Source organism: Xyrauchen texanus, chromosome 33 (assembly GCF_025860055.1).
Source record: "Xyrauchen texanus isolate HMW12.3.18 chromosome 33, RBS_HiC_50CHRs, whole genome shotgun sequence".
Lineage (NCBI taxonomy): Eukaryota > Metazoa > Chordata > Actinopteri > Cypriniformes > Catostomidae > Xyrauchen > Xyrauchen texanus.
In genome coordinates this window covers 36,953,246-36,968,462 of record NC_068308.1, presented here as the reverse complement: position 1 = coordinate 36,968,462, position 15,217 = coordinate 36,953,246, and the positions used below count along the sequence as shown (strand labels likewise).

General features: G+C 37.6%; 1 protein-coding gene across 5 annotated transcripts in view; it reads left to right on the top strand.

The window, feature by feature from the left end:
- The window catches only part of LOC127627051 (receptor-type tyrosine-protein phosphatase epsilon-like), a 107,077-nt gene that overhangs the window by 18,178 nt on the left and 73,682 nt on the right, over positions 1 to 15,217 (top strand). For 2 of the 5 annotated variants that reach the window (XM_052103261.1, XM_052103260.1), the window contains exon 2: positions 5,898 to 6,082. The exons of the other annotated variants lie outside the window; for them this stretch is intronic. The gene's annotated coding sequence lies outside the window, so the exon portion shown is untranslated. The remainder of the gene's footprint in view (positions 1 to 5,897; positions 6,083 to 15,217) is intronic. 5 annotated transcript variants of the gene reach the window in all.

The window sequence follows — 15,217 nt, the reverse complement described above, 5'->3', positions numbered from 1 at the left end:
AACTGTGTCAAAAGCATAGGCCTGTACTTTGAAAGTCTGAGTACGCAACCAAAAAAATATGTATATATGTCCTTCAATGAGGAATCATGATTTCTGTGTGAAAATGTTTGCTTACAGGCTTTTCATACAAATATGTGCATACTCACAGTCTGTGAATGATTCATTGTGCTTTAGCTAAGCGGTAGCAGGTGTGTGATTACTCCACCATCAATACTCAAGGGCTTTTCGGTTGCTTTTGGTGAAGTTTGTTGTTAAATCTGAAACTGTTATTTCCTGAAGTGAAGAGTCTGGGAAAACCGTTGAGCGTTTCTCTTCCAGATCCCCCCTGAAATACCCACCGTTGCTTTTAAAACAGTATGGGGCATCATTTTTAGCTCACTACGAGCCAAACAAAATGAACCCACACAAGCAGAGCTCTTTGTCCTAATTGTTTTATTGACGCACTTTTGAACTGTAGGAGATTGTGTTAATTTCAGCCCAATCTTGTTCCCCAGCAAATGCACCACTTGGGGAAACGAAATGTAGGGGTGCAGCTGGCAGATATATCACACGATGAAGATTAATTTATGGTGTGTTTCATTTGTGTAGGCTCAATAAAGCATGTTTCCTACCCTGATGTTGAGCATGTATGACTTACAAGAAAAAACTTGGGGTGGCCCAATGTTTCATAGCTGAGATATGTATGGTTTGAATATGAGAACATTACAACCAATCCCACAAGTACATCCTCATTGCCTTGTTTGCCATGGAAAGAGTCCCAAAACATTAACACAACTTTGAAGCATTAACACAAGTTTGAGTCTCTATATAGAGGAATCTAAGTTCAGTACAGTTTTGTTTCCTCTAGATCCAAACTGGAAAAAGCCAGTATCAAAACTTCATATCAGACAGGTACTGAAAGTGATTACGACGCTGTTCATTTTGCTGTCCAAAAACCCGCAAGCTAATTTGCCATGGGTTTCCTCAGAATCAGTATGAGCGTGCACAATGAGGAAGTGCATACTTACTGGCCTTTAGTTGTTACAGATGTATAAACCTTCATAAACCTGTTAATTCAACATGCAAATGCCATTAGAGTTTGATTGGCCTTTTTCTGTTGCAAAGTGAAAGTTTCAAAGTTAAGCTGTGCTTTGAGTCAACACCTCAGTTGTTCCAATCTAGTGGAGCTTTTTAAAAATCATATTGATTTAAATCCTTTTCAAAAACAGTGATGCACTCAGAGAATGGACACAGGACACTGTAGTTTATCACATTGCAGATCTTCTGGCAGTTTGACTGTAATCATGTGTTTTGTAAGCATGGGTCAGCTAGTACAAAGTCTAGGAGTAGCTTAAAGAAATATGATGTGCTCAGTTCAAGTTAAGCTCAATCGACAGCATTTGTGGCATAATGTTGATTACCACTGTTACTTCCCTATGTATTATTTTGTGTGTGTTGGTGGTAATTGCCATTTTGTTGGTCTAGGGTTGTGTTAGTAGCATGTCTAAGAGAGGCAGTGTTATAGTGCTGATTGTGGTTAACAGTGGAGGCTCTGTTCAATTTACAAAGCTTTATTAGTATTTTTTAGTAGTCTCTCCGAAGAACAGATCGATCTGTGTAGGAAGCAGGATCTGTTGTTGATAGCAGAACACTATCACATTCAGGTTGGGAGGCAGGCTCATAAGAAAGACTCTGCAGAGGTTAGTAGAGCTTAATGTTCTCTCGTTGTCTGGAGCTAGTGGTAAGGAGACTGGCGGAGATGTAGAGCTACCTGGTGCTGGCGTGGAACATGCCAGTTTTGGGGATGACATGGACAAACGGGAGGATAGAGCAGGTGCCGAGGCTGACACCAAAGCCGGCCTCCCGCCCTTTGAACAGTTTTCTCCTGTTTCCACTGGGTCACGAGAGGGGTTGCAACTGAGGGTGTGTTCACACTTGTAGTTAGGTTCTCTTGGTCCTCTTGGTCCGGACCAAAAATTAAAATGATACATTTAGTCCTGGTTCATTTAGCATTCACACTGGTATTTTTAACACCTAACCTAACGATACAAAACCAAAAGCATCAGGAAAATGTCATGACCTGATTGGACAGCTTTTATAACGTATATGTTTTGACGGAACTTACCGAACATCCAAAACAATGCTGGCGAAATGCGCTCGTTGGATGTATATATATGTATATACAGTATGGTGGTATTTTTACCAGCTGAGAACAAACAAAGAGTTAATAAAATGTGTAAAGGAGTCAAAACAATGCAAAGTCAAGGAATTCCTCCGTTGTACACACAAGCGAAGATATGCTCCAAGGACAGGAAGTAGAACTAAAGCTCCAGTAGGAATTACAGAACGAACTGCGATGCCCGTTATTTCCTCTGTGGCAGTAACCTTGGATGCAGCATTCTCTCCTGCTATGTCAGGTATTGATGAGGATGGTGTAGTGCCGCGTAATGCTGCTTCACATTGCGCTAGATTATCAAATTCAGAGATACTAAAAAATCTCATTTTACTCATTTATAGAAAAGTGTTCTGACATTATTCAACTAATCAATAATTCTCTTACTCTTTTTGGTGATGTACCTACCCAAACCTCTGTTTTGCACCATGACATTAATGATAACTGTGCCAGTCCTATTAAGCAACATGCTTAATAGTTAATGTAGTAAAGAGGTCTCATATGAAACAAGAAATAAGTTATTTACTGGAAAACTGCCAAAAGCAGCTGTAGTCCTTGGAGTTCTTCATGCTTGCTGGTTCCCAAACCTGAAGGAACATTCTGATTCTGCACTGATTACCATAAGGTGAAACAGTGCCCGATAGTTATCTTTTATAGGTACTGGCAGGTTCCACTCAATGCCCGTGCTTCAAAAATCTCAGCATTTGTAACACCTGATAATTTCATCCAATATAATACCATGGCTTTTGGGACGTAAAATGCACCCGCAACATTTCAGCATCTCACAAATATCGTACTAGCATATGTACCCAACTGCAGTGCATATTTATATGACGTTGTTGTATATTCGTCATATTGGGATGATCGTGTCATTTGAGAAGTGTGTTAGAAAGATTTGCAGCAGATTCCCTTACCCTAAACTTAGCAAAGTTTGAGTTTGGGAAACCTACTGTAACATATCTTGGTAAGGAAGTTGCTCAGGGTCAAGTTCGCCCTGTGGAAGCTAAAGTAACAGTTATTGTTGATTTTTCAGCTCCTACTTCCCGCCGAGAACTGCATAGACTCCTAGGGAGGGCTGGGTATTATCATAGTTTTTGTAGGAACTTCTCTACTGTCATTCATCCCCTCACAGCATTGTTGAGTCCATCTAAACCTTATATTTGGTCCACAGAGTGTCAACATGCTTTTGACAGTGTGAAAGCCCTTTTGTGCGATACTCCGGTTCTCACTGCTCCAGACTGTGCTTTAACTTTCAAATTGGAAGTTGATGCCAGTGCGGTGGGAGCCGGTACTGTTCTACTCCAGGAGGACGGGAATGGAATAGAACATCCTGTTAGTAACAAACGTCAACTTAGTTATTCTACCATTGAGAAGGAAGCTTTGGCTCTGTTGCTCTCTTTGCAGCATTTTGAGGTTTATGTCGTTTCCCGAAATCTCCCTGTTATTGTTTATACCAATCATAATCCCTTGGTCTTCTTGTTCTTTAGAAATTAAACATAAGAAAGGAGCAGATAATGTTTTTGCGGATGCTCTTTTTATAGTTTAATAATGTAATGTTTGATTTTTGGATTAATTTGAACAAAGCATATATATTTGTTCTTAAAGGTGGGGGTGTTATGTCCCTATGTATGCATGCTTGTTTTTCTTTCCTCTCCGTTTCCCTCTCTTTCACACTCACACTAGGTTGCTGTAATTGGTTCTCTGAGCTACCAATCTGCATTACCCATATGACAGCATCTCTCCACCAATGCTTGGTGCTTCCTACCCTTTAAAAGCCAGTTGAATTCATGTGTTTGTAGCCTTTTTCGATTGATTACAGCTTGGCTTGTTAGCTTCTGGTTGTGTGTATTGTTAGTGGCTCATTGTGAATCTTTTTATTGTGACTCTGTTTATGTGAATTTTCGTTGATGTTATTTATATGACTCGCTGCTCTTCTTACCATAGTGGAAAAGTGGACAGGTATGAATCAGGTAGAATAGTTTAGATATTGCCATTTCCAACACTGAAGACCTGTTTTATTTCTTTATTGTGGTTTTGTTTGAACTGAGATTAGAGGGTTAAAAATGAGAGTTAGAATAGTGTTGTTTTGGTTCTTTCTTTTCGTTGGCTCCACTCATGTCACTTTTCCCTATGGCGTACTTATTAGTATATACTTTGTATTATAAGTAAATACTCTTTACTCATTTATCATTGACATTTTCATTATGGTGATATACAAAATAAATGACTTTTGCATGTATACTTACCTGGTTGCTTTTGTAATTTGACAACCCAACACACACAACAAAAATCCATTAACAATTAAAATGTCACCACAAGACTGATATATAGACAGATGCTAAATGTTTCTTAGCTCTGAAGAGCATTTTCTATGAATCCCTTGTCGTTGTAACTTCATTAAAGATTTTGCATAATTTTATATTGTAAATACATTAATTTACCATTCGAATGAAATGTGCACAATGTTTTTTCTTAAATATTAAGCCTTTTTATCTATATAATTAAACACTTATTACAGTACGTTTAGTCAATCACTTTCTACACATCACTTTCTTTCATCTGATACAACATAATATAATGTAAATCTATCTGATATTAAAGTCAAAGTTTTATTATCATTGCTACAGTACATTAACTGTATTCATTTTAGGTATAGGTTGTTGGCCCAATCTAGTTAGGTACTTTACATTTACTCTAGAGCACTTGTAGATCCCTTATTTCCAAGTACTAATGTAACATTGCTTTTAGGAAAAGTCTGCTATTCTAAGATAATTCAAATGGTAATTTCTGTGATCAACTTAAAGGCTTATGATGTTTTAAGGAAACGCAAACCAAGCCGATTAATTGACTGATATTTGACTATTTTGAAATTATATTTCGGCTGATAACCAAAGACCAAAGTGGTAAGTGTTGTTGAGCATATGAGCACGTGTGCTCCATTTTCCTGGAGTAATGTCCACAGAGGGGCACCAAACACGAGTTGTAAAACAAACTGTTTTCAGCTGTACAGGCTCCAAAACAGTAAAGAGGAATGCATATTTTATTAACTAAACCCCCAAAACAAACCCAAAACCTAAATGTAACCATCAGTGGAGAGTTTAACATATTTCTTAATATTTAAAATTCAAATTTGTTGTGTTAATTTTGTGAAAAACAAGATGATTAATTTCCTTTTTGAAATTATGCATACACCTCTTTTGCTGATATTAAATTGCATTAAATTGGTGTTGCCATTGAAAAACCTGTATGGGTCAACCACTAGAGTAATATTAGATGGGACAGGGACACACACAGTATAAATCCTTCAGAGTTAGATAACTTTGTGCCAAGCTTCTGTCCTGTACAATCAATATGTCGATAGAAAGTGCTGAACTGTACTTGTATGATCCTTTTTAACACCTCAGCAAAATGATGAACCGATGATGCATTTTATCACCTTGTTCTTGTCCTTTTGCCAGTGAACTTGCAAGCCGGTCAAGTTGCACACATAATCAAATCAGCCACCAGTGACCTTTGACCTTGATTTGCATTATATTTCACTGCATTTCCAATACTTCTGATCCAGGTTGTGATGGATTATGCTTTTTGAATTTGGCATTTAAAGGGATAGTTTATCCAAAAATGAAAAAGGACTTTCTTTAAAGGAATACAAAAGGAGATTGATTGTACAGGACAGAAGCTTGTTGGGGTCAACAATCCCTTTAAAACACAAATGCAGTGTTGTCTTTATTTTTCTCTTTTACAGCACTGTCTTTGGATGAGAAGGTATATCGATGGTTTAATCAATACATTGGTGGGATGTGAAATCTGAGCGGACCATTTACCAATCAATATTATATCATGAGACACCAGTGAAACTGTACGTGACTGGACGATTATCACCGTTTATCAAATGATAAATAACGACCCTTCGGCAAAGGAGGTGAAAAAGTAAGTCTATTATTCCCTTGACCTCTAAATCTTCAATCGTCTGTAAATCCTCATGAACTCCTCGCCTCGCAGACTCCAGATAAAGGAGAGATTTTCCAGTCTGTGCCTTTAGTAGAATTCACTCACAGCTGCTGGAAAGACATTCAACTTGTGACCTTTTCAAGCTCGTTGGATTCAAAATGATTTTCTGTCATCTCGGTGCAGTAGATCAGTCCGCCCGTGGGAACAGAAGCAGTCGCTCTGCCTTGCCCTCCCTCTTAAATGCACACAAGAGAACCCACACAAAATAACAGCTCGGCTGTGTGTGTGTCACTATTTATTTACATCTGGAATTTGGCATAGGAAAAGAATGCATTCCAAAAAGGGTGGTTCCAATTACAATGTTTACTATCACGTTACATCACAGTCCGTTTCTTACAACAAAGGGCAAGTACTCGGATAAGACAACCTTCCGCCTCTTGGCCGGGTCATCGTAAAAGATAACGGCTGGGTTGTTTAGTGCATATGTTTTCATTCAAGTCTATCATGTTCACAGGCTACGCCTTGGTAAATAACTTACAGTTATTGCGATTATCCAAATGACATGTTACTTGTGTGTGCTAAATTGATTCCTTTTAACAAGCCTTAAATTGAATTAAACAGACGTGCGAGACCACTCGAAGTTCGTGTAATTCCTCATGACATTACTTTATTTGCTGTGGCACAATAATAAAATGGTTGCAGGCTGCAATTGTGCAAAGCTTTGGTGGATGACTCTTTATTGGATGAAGGATTTATGTAAGATTTATGCAAGCTCGTCTATACAAGATGACGTATAAAGCGAAATACGTGTTGACTACACATTAAATACGCCAAAAAATGTTTTGTCTTAAGATGGTTATTTATATCTTCAGCTTTAGTGTGTCAATAGAAAATATGAATTTATACAGAATTTGCAAATAGAAAAGAATTGAAGAACAGGGAGCCCTGCAACAGATGCCATGGCCCCCATAGACCCTGCCACTGAACATCAAGTCAGTCTGGGATTACACGTAGATACAGAAGCAATTGAAACAACCTACATAGATCGAAGAAGCTTGGAACATCCAAGAAAAACAGTTTCCAAGTGTACCTAGGAGAATTGCTGCAAAGCAGAAAGGCAAAGGTGGTCACACCAATATTGATTTAGCTTTTTTCTGTTTACTGGACTTCGTATGACGTTAACTGATAAATGAAAACTATTTATGCCATTATTTATGAAGACATCCATTCTATGCACACAAAAAGGAACGATCAATGAATTACAAGATACGATTCTCTCCCCTGGTCTGTCAGCATCTAGTTACTTGATTTCATTAAGGGGTTTAGAGAAAGCGGTTTAACACATTCAGGTTTCTCCTCATGAACTCGGCTTAATGTGTCCATGCAAAGACATAAGCAGCATCTTATGGGTGTGTAACGTAGTTCCATGGAAAGGAGGAGGCGAGAACCGGCTTTTCACTATAAATAATATTTTAATGAGAAACTTAAAAGACAAACACACACGCACATGATGGACATGTCTGTAAACTATCTCTCTCTCCCGCACAATCCTCCACAGTCGGCCTTTATCCCTCTCGGAGGCTTGATTAGCCTGATAAGGGACCGGGTGTGTAAAATCACGACCCGGCCCCGCCCTCCGCCCTGCCACAGGGTGTTTGAAGAGTGTGCATGTGCATGAACAGACCGAATAACAAAGGTTCTTACATGGAGCCCAACAACAAGTCAGAAATGTGGAAAGAATTCAACATTTCCAGGAGTACGGTGGGAAAAGCACATACACTATAAACTATGACTTAAGATGAGAATGAGGTTGTTACATTTCATAATAAGCTATTTGCATACATTTGAAATGTCTTGTTATTTATTACATACACGAGGGAGCTGAGTATAATCAAATGGGAACAAAACACCATTATTATGCTGAGTTTGAGTGCATCAGGGTAGCACAATCCATGCCAAACCTCACAGTTGATCTGATTAACAAGTAATGATAAAATGGATTATGAAATCAAAGTTGAGTTAATTGCATGTTGTGTTTCAGGGCATAAAACAGACAGAATAACAGTGTGCCTTGTTAGAGTAACTGATGTTAATGCTGGGAGGAGAAAACACAATCAAAATTCCCTGCTAATGAAACATGTTTTCGCAGTATATGGCACATGTTAATTGGCTGTTCTGCAGTGTTGATAATTTAGGTTTATAAAACTGTCAAAATAAGATTGCAAATGAAGACCGTCAGCACACTGGCTGTGTTCAGAGAATACGACTACACACTAGAATATACTTTTCATATGTATATGGCATACTATTTCTGCAGTATTTATACAGATAGTTTACAATATACAGTGGGTACGGAAAGTAGAACTGATTGTTTGCTTACCATCTAATCTACCCAGACCTTGACCTGTGGCCTTGTTAGGAGATGATCAATGTTATTTTATTCAAACATAATGTTTGGGCTCATCAGTGTATATGGCTACAGTGTGTACGGAAAGTATTCAGACCCCCTTAAATTTTTCACTCTTTGTTATATTGCAGCCATTTGCTAAAATCATTTAAGTTCATTTTTTTTCCTCATTATTGTACACACAGCACCCCATATTGACAGAAAAACACAGAAATGTTGACATTTTTGCACATTTATTAAAAAAGAAAAACTGAAATATCACATGGTCCTAAGTATTCAGACCCTTTGTTCAGTATTTAGTAGAAGCACCCTTTTGATCTAATACAGCCATGAGTCTTTTTGGGAAAGATGCAACAAGTTTTTCACATCTGGATTTGGGTATCCTCTGCCATTCCTCCTTGCAGATCCTCTCCAGTTCTGTCAGGTTGGATGGTAAACGTTGGTGGACAGCCATTTTCAGGTCTCTCCAGAGATGGTCAATTGGGTTTAAGTCAGGGCTCTGGCTGGGCCATTCAAGAACAGTCACGGAGTTGTTGTGAAGCCACTCCTTCGTTATTTTAGCGGTGTGCTTTGGGTCATTGTCTTGTTGGAAGGTGAACCTTCGGCCCAGTCTGAGGTCCAGAGCACTCTGGAGAAGGTTTTCGTCCAGGATATCCCTGTACTTGGCCACATTCATCTTTCCCTCGATTGCAACCAGTCGTCCTGTCCCTGCAGCTGAAAAACACCCCCACAGCATGATGCTGCCACCACCATGCTTCACTGTTGAGACTGTATTGGACAGGTGATGAGCAATGCCTGGTTTTCTCCACACATACCGCTTAGAATTAAGAATCTTATTTATCACCATCTTGGAGTCCTTCAGGTGTTTTTTTAGCAAACTCCATGCGGGCTTTCATGTGTCTTGCACTGAGGAGAGGCTTCCGTCGGGCCACTCTGCCATAAAGCCCCGACTGGTGGATGGCTGCAGTGATGGTTGACTTACTACAACTTTCTCCCATCTCCCGACTGCATCTCTGGAGCTCAACCACAGTGATCTTTGGGTTCTTCTTTACCTCTCTCACCAAGGCTCTTCTCCCCCGATAGCTCAGTTTGGCCGGACGGCCAGCTCTAGGAAGGGTTCTGGTCCTCCCAAAAGTCTTCCATTTAAGGATTATGGAGGCCACTGTGCTCTTATGAACCTTAAGGGCAGCAGAAATTGTTTTCTAACTTTGGCCAGATCTGTGCCTTGCCACAATTCTGTCTCTGAGCTCTTCAGGCAGTTCCTTTGACCTCATGATTCTCATTTGCTCTGACATGCACTGTGAGCTGTAAGGTCTTATATAGACAGGTGTGTGGCTTTCCTAATCCAGTACAATCAGTATAATCAAACACAGCTGGACTCAATTGAAGGTGTAGAACCATCTCAAGGATGATCAGAAGAAATGGACAGCACCTGAGTTAAATATATGAGTGTCACAGCAAAGGGTCTGAATACTTAGGACCATGTGATATTTCAGTTTTTCTTTTTTAATAAATGTGCAAAAATGTCAACAATTCTGTGTTTTTCTGTCAATATGGGGTGCTGTGTGTACAATTAATGAGGAAAAAAAATGAACTTAAATGATTTTAGCAAATGGCTGCAATATAACAGAGTGAAAAATTTAAGGGGGTCTGAATACTTTCCGTACTCACTGTAGCCATATACACTGATGAGCCCAAACATTATGTGAATCAAATAACATTGATCATCTCCTAACAAGGCCACAGGTCAAGGTCTGAGTAGATTAGACGAGAAGCAAACAATCAGTTCTCGTAGTCAACATGACGAAAGCAGGAGAAATGCGCAGGCGTATAGACCTGAGCGACTTTGTCAAGGGACAGATTGTTATGGCCAGATGACGGGGTCAGAGCATCTTTGAAATGACAAGACTTGTAGGGTGCTCCCGGTCAACAGTCTTAAGGACATACCGATAGTTGTCCGAGGAGGGACAAATCTGCAACAGGGTGTTGGGCGCCCAAGGCTCATCGATGCACGAGGGCAATGAAGGCTATCCTGTCTGAACCGAACCAACAGAAGGTCTATTGTGGCACAAGTCATATAAAATGTTAATAAATTTACCATAGGTGGACTCCAATCAAGTTGTAGAAACATCTCAAGGATGATCAGTGGAAACAGAATGCACCTGAGCTCAATTTTGAGTGTCATGGCAAAGGCTGCGAATACTTATGTACATGTGATTTTCTTAAATGTGCAAAGATTTCAAACAAACTTCTTTCACGTTGTCATTATGGTGAATTGTTTGTATAATTTTGAGGAAAATAATGAATTTAATCAATTTTGGAATAAGGCTGTAACATAACAAAATGTGGAAAAAGTGAAGCACTGTGAATACGTGTCTATATATATATATATTTATTTATTTATTATTTTTTTCTCTCCTTATTTCTTATTTTGGGGTGACATGTGACCTGGACAGGTTTTTTTTGAGATTCACCCATTATATTTTTGTTTATTTTATTTAACAATTTATTTACATCAAACACCTCCCAGATATGATTTGCAAACATTTTGGGCATTTTGTTGTCATTTCTCAATCAGCTGATGGTGATGTCATAATCTACAGTATTCCATCTGATTTGTTGGGATTGGATGATAAATGGTTTCTCCGTGCCTCACTGCTTGTCCTCTAATCTCAGCTGATCCTGTCAGAAATGAGCGCTCTGTTGTTCGTGGCTGCTCCTGTCAGTGCAAAGCAACACAATCATCATTGTTTCTGTCATTTTTCCTGTGGCTGTCATCACATAGCCGCTCAGGATTTCCATAATCTGCTCCTGAATTGATGAACTCCTAATCCATTTTTGATCCACACAAGAGCTGTTTTATTTTTTGCAGGCTTGCTCTAGGAAAGCCGACAGCTCGATGCAGTCTCAGATAATATTATGTAGTTGACACTGCAAAAAAATAATTATCTTAATCAGCATTTTTTTCTTGTTTTTCTGTAAAAATATAAAGCAATCCTTTTGAAGTAAAACTGTGTATGATAAGATAAAAAGACTTGTTTTTGGATATATTGAATTATGTTTACGTCTATCATCCCTTTGGGAAATGATCTTTTCTTGTTTTAAGAATAAACCTAATAAAAGATTTATGCTTAAAAGTAAAATGTGTAATTGACAAACAAACCTCACTAAAATGTTTTAGATATATGCTTAAAATAAGAAACATCTATATTCAGAGATATGTTAGTCTTAAAACTGTATGCAATTTATAATCCATTATCATATGTAAATATATCTTGTTTTAATGATGTTTTGATATTGTTACTGGAAAACAAGACAGAAAATACAGATTTTTTGCAGTGATGATTATTATTATTATTTCAGCCTTCCATGCTTTTTTTTTTTTTTTTTTTTTTTATTATTTGTGTTTGATGTTTACATCTGTAAATTCAGCAGGCATAAGAAAATGGTTTTACTCCAAGTAGTGTCTAGGGTTACTTGAACATCCTGTGAATTTGTGAGAGCATTTCTGTTACAGCGCGTCTGCCTTTGCAGTTAGCATGACCGTTGTCCGGGGCAACAGACAGTATTGAAGTGCAGGAGTGTTTGCATGTTTGCACAGCATGGATGCTGAACTATGATCTTTCTCAGACACACATAGATGCAAATTGGCTGCATTTATAAAGCAGTCATAAATGGATAAAAAAAATATGACCTCACGTTAAGATTAAGTGTTGCTTTCTAAAACTGTTTGTGCTTATGATGGGGTGAATATTAAAAATTGGTAATATTTGGTGTACTGCATTCATGATATTAATAAAATATTATATTAAAAATGTTAAAATATAATTTGATTTTAATAAAATAAGTAATTTTGTCTGTACAGGTATATTACAGTAAAAAATAATCTAATGAGAATGAACGCTATTGAATTATGAAAATTACAATCAAATTTAAGAGTAAAACATCCAGGCGCATAATACAATGAAAATGTGGGGTTCAATGTGCTTAATTGTCTTGAAAATAATGGCACTATATATATATATATATATATATTATACAATTGTGTACACATCTATTAAATATATAAAAATTTCATTAAATTACTAAATTAAATAAACAATCCCTTGTATTTCATTCTGCCACTTTTTTTATTTGATTTTGTATTGTTCTAAATGGGTTATTTCATTATTTATTTAATTATTTAATTTTGGGTTATTTGGACCTCCATGATTGTCAGAAATTAACTTGTTTATTAAGGGGTGTTTTTAACCTTTTATGAAAGCATTTTTATTCTAACCATTTATAGAAAATCTGTTGTTTATCAATTCATTCATACAAATTCTCAAGATTTTATTACCTCTAACCCTAAAAAATAAATTGATCAACATCAACTCATATTTTATACCATAATATGTATATCTAGGACTATAATAAAATATAAAAATAACTATATCAGATGTTATACATAAAAAAAAATCAGCAAATTATAATAATAAAAAAAAAAATCTAAATTGTCATTTTTGGTGTCATTTTTGCCCTGAGCCCCCATCAATTTCTGACCCTTACCCCTTATTTGACATGTTTTCGTGAGATTTACCCAATTTGTGTGATAATTACTTTGTTTTACGGCTTACTTCATTAGAGCTTACTGGCATCAATACTTAGTATACTTACAAGTACTACTTACCTAAACCATTTTTAAAACTTTTTCCGGAAGAGAAAGACAGAGAGAGACCGATCGACCAACCCCTGATCCCACATGTAAATTGTTTTTATGGGACAATCCTGTAAAACATTGCAAACCCCACAAGAGATCTTAGTACTTCAGTATGTTCTACAAGCTCTCAAGGTTTACTAGAGTTAATGGAAACGTGCAGCACAATCACATCAAGCGAATATCTCGAGCATGTAATAAACATGCAAAAGAGCTGCTGATGAATGCAATTACCTCATGTTTTGATTGACTGCGTGCATTTGCATGCAGGGCTGCTTTACTGTTCACAGCTGCAGTTCACATCACTGAACAAGTGTTTAAGCAGAGGTACTGCAGAAAACTTTATGAACACGATCAGATAAAGTTTGTGCAGGATCCAACCGAGGAAGTGCATTTCCAGGACAGAGGAAATGTAAACTCAACCCTCAACCCCCCCAGAGAACAAAATGTTGTGGATTAACCTATGTCCCCTTAGCTTTAAAAATAACATTTAAAATCTGTTTCGTTGTTTGCAAAAATGGGTCACTGGTTACATTACATGAGGTTTATATGTTTCTCTGCTTAGTCCATGAAATCCTTGTTAGTGGTGCTTGTTAAGGCAACCAGACTATTACTATTCTTCATAATGTCATATGGAGGGATAAGGAGACTACATAGAAACATGCTTAAAACACTCAAAACAATTCAGCAACTGAGCTAAATAGCCTATAATGAACTTTTTAGAAGTTCTTCTGTTGTGAATTCCTCGCATTTCGACAGTTTATTGAGTTATTTTAAAACTAACCAATAGTGTCCAATAAGCATATGAGATCAAAAATAATAATAATGAAAGCTGTAAGCAGCGTTGAGCGGGCCCTCGCATCCTGGTGCACGTTGGTGCTGCTGTGCCAGGGGAATGTCACTCCAATTTTTTGGCATTTTTAGCACTTAAATGTTGTTAGGAGTGCATCACAGTGTGAAACATGTAAAGTGTTCAGGCCATGACTCTTATAAAACATGTAAATTTGGAGCAGATTGGACATCTTATGTTTGAGTTATAACAACTTCCTATTTCATGGCAAAACATCAAAATTTGTCAGGCCGCCACGGACACGGCATTCAAAGAAAACTCTAAAGCTTCGCAATTTAGAATTGCCAAGGCCTTTAGATTAGACTGAATTAATATGATGTTGAATTGATTTAATCTCTAGGAGGAGCTCCTTAAAGTACGAGGCCTGGAAATGGCAAAAACTGAGCAAAGATTTAAGAGAAAATCACAATGGCTGACTTCCTGTTGGGTTTAGGATATGGTTCTAAAATACTTTTTTGCACCTGTTGACATATTACATGTGCCTTCCGATTTTCTTACGTGTAGGTGAAACGTGTCACGAGGGCTGCTTCGTTGAAATTTTGTAGGTGGCGCTATCGAGCCATTTCCCCATAATTCATTCTAAAACCAGTATCAGATGTGCATTTTCCCCACTTTTGAGATGTGTGCAAAGTTTCATGAGATTTTGAGCATGTTTAGGCCTCAAAAATGTGACTCGTTTCACTTCTAAATTTGTGAGGCCACCACGGACACGCCCTTCAACAAAAAAACAAAAAAGCTGCACATAATGAGATTGCAATCAGACGAGGTTTTTAAGGTGAATTTAAGATGGAGGTTATAATGAGTTAAACATACTTCCCTAACATAAAACTTTACCCTAAACCTAACCAATAGTGATTGAAAAAATAAATGAGCATTTAAGAAACAGACATACTTATACTTAACCAACATCTAACCCTAACCGAAATGAAAAGCACATTATCTTAACAATGTCATTTTGCATCACTTCTATGCCAATTTCACTTTCGTGCATCTTTTTGGTTGGTCTCGAACCTTGGTTGACGAGTAAAAAGTCCTACACTCTTTCAGGTGAGCTACCACGGAAGTTAATCATATTGGAATAAGTGTATATTTAGGTGGGTCAAGTCAAGTCAAGTGGTTTTTATTGTCATTCAACCATATACAGTTAGTGCAGTACACAGC